The sequence below is a fragment of the Nicotiana tomentosiformis genome, chromosome 2 (assembly GCF_000390325.3).
Source record: "Nicotiana tomentosiformis chromosome 2, ASM39032v3, whole genome shotgun sequence".
NCBI classification, from domain to species: domain Eukaryota; kingdom Viridiplantae; phylum Streptophyta; class Magnoliopsida; order Solanales; family Solanaceae; genus Nicotiana; species Nicotiana tomentosiformis.
In genome coordinates, this window is record NC_090813.1 from 54,473,642 (window position 1) to 54,484,172 (window position 10,531).

General features: G+C 42.8%; 1 non-coding gene across 1 annotated transcript; it reads left to right on the forward strand.

Moving 5' to 3' along the window:
* The first annotated feature begins 211 nt into the window (after nucleotides 1–211).
* On the forward strand, nucleotides 212–318 carry LOC117275173 (small nucleolar RNA R71). Its single transcript, XR_004505323.1, has one exon. It is a non-coding gene; the product is annotated as a small nucleolar RNA R71 (small nucleolar RNA).
* The last annotated feature ends 10,213 nt before the right edge of the window (nucleotides 319–10,531 follow it).

The window sequence follows — 10,531 nt, forward strand, 5'->3', positions numbered from 1 at the left end:
GTTAGCATCAACCTGGTGAACACCTGTCGGTCTTCTTCTTTCAGCACTCTCAGAAGGCCACTGATTAGCATCTTCAGACAACTCATCAAGAATTGTGACTATCTCCTCTGGAGTCTTCTTCATCAAAGGGCCTCCAACTGCATTGCTTAGTGTTCTACGTGAGGCCAGTGTCAATCCATCCCAAAAGTCCTGGAGTTGCATCCAGAGTTCAATTCCGCTATGTTGACACTTTCTGACTATTTCCTTAAACCTCTCCCAAGCTTCAAACAGAGTCTCAGTATCTTTCTGGCAGAAGTTATGGATTTCTCTTCTAAACTTGCCCGTCTTAGCTGATGATAAATATTTATCAAGAAATTTTTTGGTCATCTCATCTCATGTTTGAATCAATCCATTAGGTAAGCTTCGAAGCCACTGCTTTGCATCATCTTTGAGTGTGAAGGGGAATGCCCTTAAGCAAACTGCATCTTGTGACACACCATTGTATTGAAAGGTGTTCATAATCTCCTCGTAGTCCATTAGATGGTTGTTTGGGTCTTCGTTCATCTTTCCTCTGAAGACACAATAGTTTTGAAGGGTTTGGAGCAACCCTTGCTTCAACTCAAAATTATTAGCTGCAATTGGAAGTGGTCAAACACTGGATGATCCTTGATTGTAGACCGGTCTAGCATAATCGCCAAGTGGTATCCCAGACAAGGGTTGGTATTGATTAAGTCTGAGACCCCTCTCTTCTTCATAGATGTTCTGCGCAATTCTAATAGCTGCTTCCCCAGCATCCCGTGTAGCTTTTTCTCGTCGCTAGGCTGCTTCTCTCGCAGCTAAATCCACATTATCTTCACCGTTTCCAGCCATGAGTTCTTTGGTTGAGGGTTGCCCAACCTTTTTTGTTGTCTCGGTGAGATTTCTTTCTCAGTTGTCGTAGTTGTTTTTCAATCTCGGGTTCATATGGTAGAACTTCCTTCACAGAAGTTCTAGTTATGCGACACTCTGAACCTATAACATGCGCACAGTCAAAGAACCAAATGTAAAACGAGAAAAATAAAATAAAATAAAAAGAAAAAAATCCTGAATTAGCACTACAAACTATTTCAAATACTATTGATTGCCAATCCCCGATAACAACGCCAAAATTTGACGAGCACAAAACACCACTTTAATGATGCTCACTAGTCAAAGATAGTATAGTATAATATTGTATCCACGGGGATTAGATTTAAACAGTATTTTCGTAGTTTCTAGCTTGAGTGCTATTTCAGAGAATCAACAATTGAGATTTATATGATTAATAACTACAATTAACTAAGAGTCTAAATCTATTGGCTAATGACAATCGAAACAAGGGTATGCAAGGAAGTTATCAATGCGAGAAAATAGGGGTTGATAGGATATGCGCAAGATAATTGTTTGGGATCTAAATCTAGATAATTCACTTCTAATGTTCAAGTGAGTCTCTCGAATTCACTCAATTATTAGTTCAAACATTCAGCAAAAACTCCTCTCTCGATTAAGTTTTAACCTCACAAGATGAACCAATTTAAGCACGTGAAGATATGCAAGAATGCATAGTGGATTGGTATTTAGGATAACCTCTCTTGATTATCATCCTAATTAGATTTAATCAATAATTCAACTAGCCTCTTTCAATTACTAAGAAGAATTAATGAACTCAACCAACAAGATAATGCAAAGATATCAGAAGTTATGCCTCTCTCGATTACATGAACAAGTGAATATAGATGTAACGATTAAATCCTCCAAAATGATTCAATACATAAAATTAGAGTTATAAACCACAAACAATTATCAATATACCAAATCCATCTAACCCTAATGGGAACTACTCCATAGATATGGAGTAATTCATCACAAATATGTTTAAATTAAATTAACATAAAACGATCCAAACTCGAGTCTTGAGTGAGGATTGATTGATGAACTCCTTGTGCTTTTGCTTCTCCAACTCCTCCTTAGCCTTCCTAGGTAACCAATGTGTCCAAAAGTCCCAAAAACAATATTTTTCCATGTATTTATACTAAGTAGGGTCTGGCCGAGATGAAATCACCTTCTCCTAGCAGAAATAGAAAACTTACTCTGTAAAAATTGCACAGGCGCGTCGCATGGGGAGACGCTCCATGCGGGGCATTAGTGGGGAAATCCAAAGAGTTGAAATCTGTCAGGCAGCAGAAAAATACACACACACGGCACCCCGCACGCTGCCCCATGCGCCGCGGCTATGGGGATTTCTCAGAGTACGGAATTTTCCTCGCTTTTTGATATCCAGATGTGGTTTTCGACCCCCGAACGCGATCCCGACTTAATCCCTTGGGATTTTACTCAGACTTCAAAGCTTCAATTAGCTCGAATTCATTCCATACATCTACATAGCTCGAAATCACTCCTACAAGGCTTAAAACACACAATAAGTACAAAACACTAGCGATTAAAGCTCAAACAGAATATACGTGCAGTAAATTAGAATGTTGTAAGCGACCAAAACATGAGATTATAGCCTACCATCAATGGACATTCACTCTTAATATTATTTATAACACTTTCCCTTGAATGTCCATTAGTAGATAATGTGACTCGTTAAAACCTTACAAGGAAAAAACCCAGTGGAAAAATATTCTAGTGAAGGAAAAGAGTAGACATGTTTAATAATACGCCTTTTGGTTGCCTCATTAAAAACCTTGCAAGGAAAACCCAGTGGGACAAAATCTTGTAAGGGAAAAAGAGTACAACGCGTATTGACTCCCCTGATGAGAGCAACAATTCACATCTTTGAGCATTCGCATACCAATTTTGTACACTAGCTTCTTGAAGGTTGACGCTGGTAGAGATTTGGTGAACAAATCAACCATATTATCACTTGAACGAATATGTTGCATATTGTCACCATTCTTTTGAAGATGATGTGTGAAAAATAACTTTGGTGAAATGTGCTTTGTCCTATCTCCTTTTATGAATCCTTCCTTCAATTTGGCTATGCATGATGCATTGTCTTCATACAAAATCGTGGGTGTTTTGCCGTACTTTAAACCATATTTTTCTCGAATAAGATGTATTATAGACCTCAACCACACATTTTTGACTTGCTTCATAAACAGCAATTATCTCAGCATGATTATATGAAGTAGCTACGATTGATTGCTTAGTCGATCGCCAAGATATGGTAGTGCCTCCACATGTAAACATATAACCTAATTTAGATCAAACCTTGTGTGGGTCAGATAAATACCTGTCACGACCCAAAACTAACCCCCTGTCGTGATGGCGCCTATCATGGAACTAGGAAAGCCGACTCATTTCCAAAACAAAATGATATTTTCATTTCAAAGATAATTTCAAGGTTATTTAACATAAAAACCTCCATTTAAAGAGTTCAAATCAAAGAAAAATAGAAGTGCGGAAAAGAAAAGCCCGACATCGGGGTATCACTAGTCATAAGCATCTACTATAATCTGTCTAACAATATCAAGGCTAACTCAGCCTGAAAAAATAGCTAAATGCTACTAGAGGAAGATAAGAGGGAGAAGAGTAGGGGCTGCGATCGCCAAACAGCTACCTTGCTATCTCCAAGAAAATCTGCAACCAGAACACTCAATAGCCGCTACCGTGTCCAGCTACACCTGGATCTGCACACAAGGTGCAGGGAGTAACGTGAGTATGCCAATTCAGTAAGTAACAACAATAAATAAAGACTAAGCAGTACTGATGAGCAATAAAGCATATAACGTTCATATCAGGAAATCTCAGTAAAATACCACATGCTCTTAAAAAAATCAGGATTTGAATCAAACATCTCTTTTAAACCGAGTTCCACTAAAAATCATTTAAAGACATTTTTTCCAACAGTTTTTCAAACAAAGGCTCAATGCAAAAGTGAGAAAAAATGATGAAATCATAAACAACCCCTCAGGCAAAACATCACTCATATACAGATACAGATACTGCAGACTCCGGTGATCAGTATAGATCTCACAATGAACCCCATACAAATAATGACGCCAATTCTTCAAGGCGTGAACAATGGTTGCTAACTCAAGATCATGGATAGGATAGTTCTTCTCATGGGTCTTCAACTGGCGCAAGGCATAGGCAATCACCCTACCCTCCTGCATCAAAACGCAACCAATGCCTATCCTCGAGGCATCACAATACATGGTGTAAGAACCTGAAACTGATGGCAAAACTAACACTGGAGTTGTGGTCAAAGCAGTCTTGAGCTTCTGAAAGCTCCCCTCACATTCATCCGACCACTTGAATGGAGCACCCTTTTGGGTCAATTTGGTGAAGGGCGATGCAATAGATGAAAATCCTTCCACAAAGCGACGGTAGTAACTCGCCAAACCAAGAAAGCTCCTAATCTCCATGGTTGAGGATGGTCTGGGCCAACTCTGCACCGCCTCTATCTTCTTCGGATCCACCTGAATATCCTCACTGGACACCACGTGCCCCAAGAATGCTACTGAACTGAGCCAAAACTCACATTTAGAGAGCTTTGCATAAAGCTTCTCCTCCTTTAATCTCTGCAATTTAGCCCTCAAATGCTGAGAGTGCCCTTCCTGGTTACGAGAGTACACCAGGATGTCGTCAATGAATACAACGATGAATGAGTCCAAATAGGGCTGGAATACACTATTCATCAGATGCATGAATGCTGCTGGGGCATTGGTCAGCCCAAAAGACATCACCATAAACTCATAATGGCCATATCGGGTTCTGGAAGCTATCTTGAGAATATCTGAATCCCGAATCTTCAGCTGGTGATAACCTGACCTAAAATCAATCTTGGAGAACACCCTCGCTCCCTGAAGCTGGTCGAATAAATCATCAATACAAGGCAAAGGATACTTGTTCTTGACTGTGACCTTGTTCAACTGCCTGTAGTTAATACACATTTTCATGGAATCATCCTTCTTTTTCACAAATAGAACCGGTGCACCCCAAGGTGACACACTAGGCCGAATAAACCCCTTATCAAAGAGATCCTGAAGCTGTTCTTTCAATTCCTTCAACTCTGTCGGTGCCATACGATACGGTGCAATAGAAATGGGCTGAGTGCCCGACACCAAAGTAATACCAAAGTCAATATCCATGTCAGGCGGCATGCCCGGTAAGTCTGCAGTAAATACATCCGGAAAATTACGTACCACCGGAACAGAATAAATGACAGGAGTCTCTGCACTAACATCCCTCACAAAAGCCAAATAAGATAGGCAACTCTTCTCAACCATGCGTTGAGCCTTAAAATATGAAATCACCCTACTTGGTACATAATCTACAGAACCGCTCCACTCAACCCTCGGAATTCTTGGCATAGCCAACATCACCGTCTTAGCGTGACAATCTAGAACAGCATGACATGGAGATAACCAATCCATACCCAATATCACATCAAAGTCAACCATACTGAGCAATAATAGATCTACTCGGGTCTCCAAACCCCCAATAATCACCACACATGACCGATATACGCGGTCCACAATAATAGTATCACCCACAGGAGTAGATACATGTACAGATGAAACTAAGGACTCACGGGGCATATCCAAAAAATGGGCGAAATACGAGAAAACATATGAATACGTGGAACCAAGGTCAAATAATACTGAGGCATCTCTGTGGAAAACTAAGACAATACCTATAATCACAGCATCTGAAGCAATAGCATCTCGTCTGGTAGGGAGAGCATAGAAACGGTCCTGACCACCCCCTGATCTGCCTCCCCCTCTAAGGCGACCCCTAGCTGGCTGACCTCCACCCCGAGCTGACTGGGCGGATGGTGAGGTAGCTGGTGCTATAGTCGGAGGCTGACTCCTCTGTTGAGATAGACCTCCATGACGACGAGGATAGTGCCTCCATATATGCCCAAGCTCCCCACACTCAAAACAACTCTTTGGTGCTGGCGGCGGAAACTGAAGGGAACCCCTAGCACCAGGATGACTGGTAGATGAACCTGGCATGGAAGAGCCCTGAACAGGTGGAGCACGGGACGAACTCTAAACTGGAAGGGTACTAAGTGATGAGTGGCCCTGATGAGAACTGTGAGAACCATGGCTAGATGATGCACCCCGATGAAATGGCCGAGCTGACTGAGCCTGTCTAAAATGACGACCTCTACCGTGCTGGAACTGACCCCCAAAAGGAGCACCGCTGAATCCACCCTTACCACGAGGCCTCTTGGCCTCCCGCTCAACCCTCTCCTGACCGCGAACCATCTCAATCTGCCGAGCAATGTCGACAACCTCATCAAAGGTAGCACCTGAAACTCGCTCCCTGCTCATGAGCAATTGTAGCTGATAAGTGAGGCCATCAATAAACCTCATGATCCTCTCTCTGCCCGTGGGAACCAACCAGATAGCATGATGGGCCAACTTGGAGAACCGCATCTCATACTACGTCATAGACATATCACTCTAGTAGAGCCGCTCAAACTGTCTACGCAACTCCTCTCTGCGGGATCGAGGCACGAACTTCTCCAAAAAGACCACAGAGAATTGCTGCTAAGTAAGGGGTGTTGCGCCAACAGGCCTACGCCTCTCATAAGTCTCCCACCATCTGAGTGCAGCCCCAGAAAACTGAAAGGTAGTGAATGAGACCCCATAAGTCTCCAAAATACCAGCAGTACGGAGTATCCTCTGACACCTGTCTAAAAAGTCCTGAGCATCCTCTCTCTCTGTGCCACTGAAAGGTGGTGGCTGAAGTCTCCCAAACCTCTACAACCTACGCTGATCATCCTCAGGCATAGCAGGAACCACATAATCCTGAGAAACAGCCACCGGCTGGGCTGGTGGTGCCTCTGGTGTCTGAAGTCCCTGAATAACCTGCTCGGGTGTGCGAGCGAAGGGAGTCTGAGTGCCTCCCCTGGCCTGAGAAGTGTTTGCGGCCGTCGAAATAGAGACCGCCTGATCAAGGCCAGTACACGCTGTCAGAATCTGAGCCAAGGCCTCATGAAGGCCTGGAATCACAATAGGCACATGTGGTGCCTGAGCTGGTGCATCAACAACTGGAACTTGGTCCTGATCTGGGATAACCGGTGGATCTGTAGGTACTTCCCCAACTACTGTACGGGCTGCACCTCTGCCCCTACCACGGTCTCGACCTCTCGCGGCCCTGGCTGGTGGTACTGGTAGCTGGCCCTCCTGATCGGTAGCACAAGTCCTCACCATCTGTGAGAGAATGAAACAACAAATGTTTAGTTACTAGAATCAACAGATTCGCACGACAAGAATTCAAGAATATGGAGTTTCCTAAAGGTTCTGCAGCCTCCTGAAGATAAGTACAGACGTCTCCGTACCGATCCGTAAGACTCTACTAAACCCGCTCATGACTCGTGAGACCTATGTAACCTAGGCTCTGATACCAATCTGTCACGACCCAAAACTAACCCCTATCGTGATGGCGCCTATCGTGGAACTAGGCAAGCCGACTCATTTCCAAAACAAAATGATATTTTCATTTCAAAGATAATTTAAAGGTTATTTAACATAAAAACCTCCATTTAAAGAGTTCAAATCAAAGAAAAACAGAAGTGCGGAAAAGAAAAACCCGACATCGGGGTGTCACTAGTCATGAGCATCTACTATAATCTGTCTAATAATATCAAGGCTAACTCAGCCTGGAAAAATAGCTAAATGCTACTAGAGGAAGATAAGAGGGAGAAGAGCAGGGCCTGCGATCGCCAAACAGCTACCTTGCTATCTCCAAGAAAATCTGCAACCAGAACACTCAATAACCGCTACTGTGTCCAGCTACACCTGGATCTGCACACAAGGTGCAGGGAGTAACGTGAGTACGCCAACTCAGTAAGTAACAACAATAAATAAAGACTAAGCAGTAGTGACGAGCAATAAAGCATATAACGTTCATATCAGGAAATCTCAGTAAAATACCACATGCTCTTAAAAAAATCAGGATTTGAATCAAACATCTCGTTTAAACCCAGTTCCACTAAAAATCATTTAAAGACATTTTTCCAACAGTTTTTCAAACAAAGGCTCAATGCAAAGGTGAGAAAAAATGATAAAATTATAAACAGCCCCTCAGGCAAAACATCACTCATATACAGCTCGGGCAAACCTCACATTCACTCGTGCCACTCAGGCATACCTCACAATCACTCTTGCCTCCCAGTCACTCAGCATCGGCACTCGCACTCAGTATGTACCTACGCTCACTGGGGGTGTGTACAGACTCCGGAGGGGCTCCTTCAGCCCAAGCGCTATAATCTGCACGGACAACTCACGTGCGATAATAATAAAGTATGCTGCAGGCGGGCAGCCCCGATCCACACTCATCCTCGCCAATCAGGCCCTCGACCTCACTCAGTCACAAGTATGCTGCAGGCGGGCAGCTCCGATCCACACTCATCCTCACAAATCAAGCCACTCGGGCATTTCAGTAAAACAGGACATTCGGCCCAAAACATTTATATGCATCAAAATAGTCATAAAACTGAGTTATGCAGTAAACAAGTATAAACATGATTGAGTATAGATTTTTCAATCAAAAACAGTGAGAGGATGATACGAAACAGCCCCTAAGGGTCCAAACAGCATTGCCGCAAGGCCCAAACATGGCATTTAGCCCAATTTACATAAAATCTTTCTAAAACATATAAGTGTCAATGGTTTCAACAAAGTATGCAACTTTACAGTTGCTACGGGGCGGACCAAGTCACAAATCCCCAACAGTGCACGCCCACACACCCGTCACCTAGCATGTGCGTCACTAAAAATAGTAGAATGATACAAAATTCGGGGTTTCATACCCTCACGACTAGATTTACAATCGTTACTTATCTCAAACCGGTCAAATCTCTACCCCGCAATGCTCTTGCCTCTGGACTCAGCCTCCAAATGCTCCAAATATATTCACAATCAGTATAAATACCATCAATATACGCTAATGGAATGAATTTCACAAGAAAAGCTTCAAAATTAGACCAAAACTCGAAATTTGCTCAAAATTTGCCTGTGGGGCCCATGTCTCGGAACCCGACAAAAGTTACAAAATCCGAAAACCCATTCAACCACGAGTCTACCCATACCAATTTTACTAAAATCCGACCTCAACTCGACCCTCAAATCTACAAATCTAATTTCCAAATTTCTAAGTTTCAATCTCTGATTTACGCCTCAAAATCATGTAATCTAGTCGGATTACTCGATGATAATTCAATATTATGGAGTACAAATGATCACAAGGAACTTACCTCAAGTTTTCCTTGAAAATATATCAAAAATCACCTCTCCCCAAGCTCCAATTTGTCAAAAATGGCAAATGGGACGAAGTCCCTGTTTTTATAATTCTGCCTAGACATCCTCGGTTCTGCCTCGATCTTGGCCTTCGATCGAGGTCCTCGATCCTGGTCCTCAGTCCTACCCCTCGATCTTGGTTCTCGATCCGGAGCTCGATCGTGCCTTCGATCGTGGCCCTCGACTCTATGCTCGATCTGGGCTTCGATCGTGGCCCTCTACCCTGAGCTCGATCGTGCCTTCGATCGTGGCCCTTGACTCTGTGATCGATCATGGCTTTGATCGTGGCCCTCGACCTTGAGCTCGATCTGGGCTTCGATCGTGGCCCTCGACCCTGAGCTTGATCTGGGCTCAATTTCTGGGCAGAAGCAATTTCCAACAGAAGGAAATTGAAGCAGCTGTTCTAGTTCAGTTTTTGATCTGTTAACCATCCGAAACTCACCCGAGGCCCTCGGGACCTCAACCAAATATACCAACAAGTCCTAGAACATCATACGAACTTAGTAGAATTCTCAAATCACCTCAAACAATGCTAAAACCATGAATTACACCCCAATTCAAGCCTAATGAACTTTGAAATTTTTAATTTCTACAAACAACTCTGGAACCTATCAAATCACGTCCGATTGACCTCAAATTTTACACACAAGTCCTAAATGAAATAACAGAAGTATTCCAATTTTTAGAATCAGATTCCGACCCCGATATCAAAAAGTCAAACCAACCCCCCCGGTCAAACTTCTCAAAAATAAAACTTTCGGCATTTCAAGCCTAATTCCTCTACGGACTTCCAAATAATATTGCGGACATGCTACTAAGCCCAAAATCACCATACGGAGCTATTGGAATCATCAAAATTCAAATTCGAGGTCATTTACATATAGGTCCATATCCGGTCCACTTTTCTAACTAAATTTTCAATTATGAGACTAAGTATCTCATTTCACCCCGAGTTCCTTCCGGACTCGAACCAACTAACCCGATATAACATAATATAGCTGAATAACACAAAAAAAAGTAGGAATGGGAAAAACAGGGTTATAACTCTCGAAACGACCGGTCGGATCGTTACAATACCCAACATTGGCATAACCAACAAGATCGAGGTTGCAATCATTGTCATAAAATTAGCCCATAACGGTAGTCCCTTTTATATACCAAAATTTGGTTACGCCCAACTCTAGTCCTAAAAAGGATAAGTGATCACTACAAATATAATCCGGTCTAAAAGTTCGGAGTTGAATCCCACAGAGAACTAAGGTTTCACTATAACT